Here is a 5,673-nt window from a genome sequence, read left to right as displayed (position 1 = left end):
TGAGACAACACTGTCCCACCTAGGATTCCACCCACCTTGGCCACCTGAGCACCTTTCAGGCAGGGACGTTCTTCACCAGAGCAGACTTCTAAAAGTTCCAATGTTGCGCTCCGCTGCTATATCACACTGTCCAATAGCCGGCTTATGGAGATTCCCTCCCGCTGCGGTTTATCTTCCCATATATCGCCTCGGATTCCCTTCTCCACACCCCCTACCTTGTAAAAAGTGGTCGTTTTTCTATTTGTAGAGTTGCAGCAATTCTTTTCTTAGATCTCCGGTTGAGTTTGCAGGTTTTCAGAATGATCTGATAGCTATGTAGCTGAATTCCTGGGACTAGACGGAAACTAAGGTCTCCTACTCCTCCAACATCTTGGACCCTCTGATAGTTTGTTTCTTTTTATTGCTATGTAGAATTCCATGGTAAGGATGAAACATACATTGCTTAATCATTTGCTCATTAAAGGACTTTTGGGTTGTTTCCAGTTTTTGGCTATTGCAAGTAAGACTGCTATGAACATTCCCCTATAGTTTCCTTTGTGAAAGTTTGTTTTCATTTCTCTAAGGTAAAAGTTTAAGCATACAGTTGCTGGGGTGTGGGTAAGTGATGTTTAGTTTCATAAGGAATTGACAGACATATTTTTTCTAGACTGAATGTTTCACTTTATTTTCTGATCTGCAATGTCTGAAAAATCCAGTTTCTGTATTTTTACCAGCATTTGATGTTATCACTATTTTTTTATTTTAGTCACTTAATAGTCTGATAGGTATGTAGTGGTATCTAATTGTGATTTTAATCTGCATTCCCATTATGGCTAATGATGTTGAATATCTTTTCCCGTGTATGTAGTGGATATTCTAAGAATGATCTCTTAGGATCTTCCAAAACTTAAAACAATGTTATTTCTGAGGAAGGTGAGAGGCAACTGGGATTAATGATGAGCATAAAGAGGGACTTCAAGTGTATGTATAATGCACCATATGTTAAAAGAAGAATTAATTCATGTAGTATTTATATGATTAATTATTAACTAAAACAAAACAAACAAAGCACAGAATGAAAAACGGCAGCAGTATTTTATCCTGAAAAGAACTCAGACTTAAAATCAGATAGACTTGGCTTTGAATTCTGATGTCCCTACCAGCTGTGAGGTTTTAGAGGCTGATTCTAACCTCTGTTAGTCTCACTTCTCTTACCTGTAAAATAGTGATACTAAGACTCACCTCATGGGATTGTTGTGAAAATTTAGTTAAGTTAGATAATACCTTAAAAGGGCTTAGTATAGTGTGTGGCAGAAACGAGTTGCTCAATAAATAGCCACTGTTCCTACTAAGATGGAGACTTTATTATTTTCTTTAGAGTTTAATTTATTTAGACCTTCAACTCCTCTTAACCTCCCGTAAGTGGACTAGTGTTCATTTTTAGGAATAGTGTTATGCTATAACATGCTTAGTGATCTCATTCCATGCTTCCTAAATGAGTAATAGATTGCGCCTCTAAGTTGTACAAAGTTGATACTAGCAAATTCCTAGTAAACTCTTTTCCTTGAGGTCCTCAAAATTTACAAAACTGTCTATAATCCTTAACAAAGGCTTTTCTACATTTTTATGATTGTCAGACCAAATCAACAATGGAAAATCTATAATCTTAACCAGAGTAAAGAGCAATCATTTATCCTTAAGAACGCCCAAACAGGTTTGAACAGGCCAGTTTCTCTAGCAACTTCACGTTCCAAGATAAAAATCTCGTCCAGATATTCAAAAGGAAACTCAAGTTCTCTGCATTAGGTGTTAAGTGAAGGTGCCATGTTACCAAAATTATGTGATAGGTCTCCAATAGGAGTTAGTCTACTTTAGCATATTTAGGTTTTCTTTGCCACCGGAGATGACCAGTCTATCACTGAAGACAACATTATTTCAGGCACCAGCACATTGCATTTATAATTTATAGGGAATTCGATTCAAGTGTAATGTGTCAATTATGTACATTTACCTGAACAAATATGAAGAAGTGATCACATGTCTAGAAATGTTAATACAGGTCATTGGGGTGAACATGGAGAATCCTATTCTGCTAATTGAGGAGAAAAAGGCAACAGGGGAAAGAGAATAAGGAAGGAATAAGTATATGAGGAACATACGATGCTCACCCTAATTAGAACATCACCACTGAAAAAATATAAGGGAACATGAATGTCAATGTTATAACTCTGTGTTGTAAAATGATACTACTTATTATAAATTGAAAGAGTAATGTATTTATTTGGGGTAAAAAACAAACAGAAATGTATAAAGTGAGAAAAGTATAGAAAGTCTGGCCAGGATCACAAAGCTAAGCGTTCTTAAAGTGAAGACTAGAACCCAGGCCTTCAAATTCATGGATCAGTATCCTTCCCACTAGCGTCTATATCCCATGATATAACTACATTCATTATTGCATCATTTAACTCTGCACCTCAGGCCACTCATCTTTATCATAAGAGGGGTGGGGTGGTGGTACCAACAAATGGTGGTACCAACAAATGGTGGTAACAAATCTGAAGGTAGTCACAGGTATCTGAGGGCTATTTTTAATATTTTGCAAGAGAACAGTGATACTGTTATTTCCAAATAGGGATACTCATGATTTCAGGGTGTGCCACCAACAATTACTGGGACACATGTCTGACAATCACCGGTGCATGCTGAGCACAGAGAGTATGGGCTCTGCCTGGCAACAGTTCAGAGCAACAACCAAAGCTAAGCAGCAAAGTGCATTCAGTGGGATCTTCCTCCTGGAAAGGCTGGAAACCACTGGATTCGATTGCTATGTGGCTTTAGCAGTGGCAGAAAGAGAGTTAACTCCCTGCTCAGTCCTCTTGCTGTCTACACCTTATGTGTAATCCAGGTTGGCAGATGAGTCAGAGTTTGAAGAGGGTTTATGGCTTCATCTGGGAGTTGTAGGCGAAGATCTCAGCTAGACTCACAAACACCATAACACAGACAAAAAATAATCCCAAGAAGTAGAAGAAACAGATCCTAAGCCTCCAGGCCAATGGCAGAGGCAGGGCCCAGGCTTAGTTTTACTAGGTTCTATTTTCATGTCTATAAACTCACATAGTTTTATTTTAGACTTGTTTGTTAAGCTTCAAGGCCTGAAACAGCTTGTGACAAAAGCTCCATGCTGCTGTTGGGGGGGGTTGGCCATGGAACATATCCCTTTTTAATCTTTCATTAGAGATTTAAATATATCACTGCCCCCACAAGCTTTGTGTTTCTTTTCAGTAGCAAGCTATTCCATCAGATTTTAATCACGATGTCAAAGTAACTGAATATCTTATTTCGGTTAAACAAATTCTGAATTTAATCAAATTTTATGCATTTTATCTAGATAATTCAAATGATTCTTAAATTAAAACTTCTGCTGTTCTGATAATTTACTTGTTTTTTGGTGATGACAGATCACTTGGAGGTCAGGAGCTTACATGTTGATAGTTGGATACTGTTGTCCGGCATAATTTTTCCCCCTAAATCATGGAAAAGTGAAATTCAAACCTACTTAGTTATTTTTTAAAAAACTGTTTAGGGGCACTGAACCCTTATTTAAAAAGTCATCTGTTAATAGTCAAATTCTGAGTGCAATGACAGCCTCAGGAAACAAGAATGAATGAATCTTACAACGTGATGTTGAGCAAACAAATGAGACAAAAGAATATATATCATAATGATTACATTTACATAAAGTCAAAAATTCATCTTTGTTGTTAGAAGCTGGGTAATGTTTTCCTCTGGGATGGAGAGGGGGGACAGTGATTGAGAGGAGGTGTAGGGGCATCTTCTGGGGTGCTTGTAATATTGTATTTCTTGACCTCAGTGTGGTTACATAGCTGTGTTCACTTAGTGAAAATGTCTTGAGTGCAAAAGTGTCCTTTGTGCATTTTTTTGCATGTGTATTATACCTTAATAAAATTTTATTTTAAATTAGATTTATTTTTTTAAATGTTAATTTTTAATTACATGGGAAATACATGAAAACATCCCCCCATTTAAAAAAAAACTGGAATATTTTAGTTAAGGTAAGTCCTTTTTGATCCCTTTCAAATTTTGTACTCTCCCAAAAGGGTATCAACTTATCCTTTTTACATATATTTGCATACATAAGTAAGGGCATAGAAAATATATACCATTGTGTGTGTATTTTAGAAGAATCTGTATTCTTTTTTAAACTATCTGGATTAATAAGACTTTGCATTGAATAATGCAGGGTATCCACACTATCTTCCACTAAAAAACCTCTAATAGTCTTCACTAAAATTAAATATCATTTTGTAATATACCTCATAGACACAAGTTTTATTACACATTATTATATTGGATATATGTTTAGTTTTATATATGGTATTTATGCAATATACCTTTTATTATAGTGTAAATCTTTTATACAGCTTGTAATAAAATTTATGCAATAAAAGAATCCTTGTGTACCTGTCAGTCAGCAAACCTCAAGGACAGAAGATTAAACTTGGAAATAGAAGGCTGTAAGAATCAGTAGTAAGTAGCTGAGTTGAGATAGCAACATATATAATCAGGTTGTAAAATTTGTAAAAGTGCTGCCAATGAGATTATGCTACAGTGTTGTCCATACTGTATGTAGAAGCCTAAGGAAGCTCCCAAATCAAGAGTTAGAGTTTAATTTAAGCAAGATACCATATGATCTTGCAATTTGTGTTGCATTAGGGTAATGAAGCCTTGATAAAAAGAAAGCCAAAAAGCAAAAAATTAGTCATTGTTTATTTAGTACTGGGTATTCAACCTACACTCCACACACACACACACACACACACACACACACACACACACACACACACACAGGTTAAAAAGTCAAATGGTTTTCAGGGAGTTCCAACAGAGGCTGCCCAGCAGGGGTCTGCAGTGGAAATTGACCGGCTGTTCCCTGCAGGAGCCATCTATTGAAGACAATGTCTGAAATCTTCTGCTTTAGAATTGTTGGCCACCATGACACTCCAGTTTTTGGAATGGAGTTTTTGCCAGCTGGAAAAACAGAATCCAACAATGATCGTTGTCATCTGAACCATTCATAGCTCACACTGTTCTCAACCTCGTAGATGAGAACATGTGGCTGTCATACAACACAGACCTGAAAACTTTGGACAAATTCAAGGAGTGGTTTGATTCAGCATTTGTTACTGCAGGTCATGTGAGATTTATTATGCTTCATGACATAAGGCAATAAGATGGAATAAAGAACTTCTTTACTGATGTCTGTGATTTATAAAGTTTGCAATGAATCCATTTTGTGAACCAAATTCTCCCATTTGTTCAAGCCCATATGACAGAAAAGTTCAGTTTCTTGGGAAGAAACACCTTTTAAGTTGAAGGCAGAAAAATTTGGAAATAAACCATGTTGCTACAATGGGGTATTCTCAGGAATGTGTACATTGTAAGTAACTTGATTAAATGCCTGGAAAAGTCCAGGGGAGCCTGAGTGGCTCAGTTGGTTAAGTGGCCAACTCTTGATTTCGGCTCAGGTCATGATCTCAGGACTCCGTGCTCAGAGGGGAGTCTGCTTGAGATTCTCTCTCCCTCTTTCTCTGTCCCTCCCCTGACTCACATGCACACACTCTCTCTCAAATAAGTAAATAAATCTCAAAAAAAGTCAAATGGTTTTACAAAGCT

The 5,673-nt window shown here is 36.8% G+C and overlaps 1 pseudogene; it reads left to right on the top strand.

Annotated features, from left to right (window-relative positions):
• The first annotated feature begins 4,955 nt into the window (after nucleotides 1–4,955).
• Nucleotides 4,956–5,373, top strand: LOC112820698 (trafficking protein particle complex subunit 2-like; annotated as a pseudogene).
• Nucleotides 5,374–5,673: the final 300 nt, after the last annotated feature.

The sequence above is a fragment of the Callorhinus ursinus genome, unplaced genomic scaffold, assembly GCF_003265705.2.
Source record: "Callorhinus ursinus isolate GAN/ISIS: 27379988/994484 unplaced genomic scaffold, GSC_fseal_2.0 scaffold10, whole genome shotgun sequence".
Taxonomy (NCBI): domain Eukaryota; kingdom Metazoa; phylum Chordata; class Mammalia; order Carnivora; family Otariidae; genus Callorhinus; species Callorhinus ursinus.
Note: the sequence above shows the minus strand (reverse complement) of the source record. Positions and strands in the feature narration are given on the sequence as shown.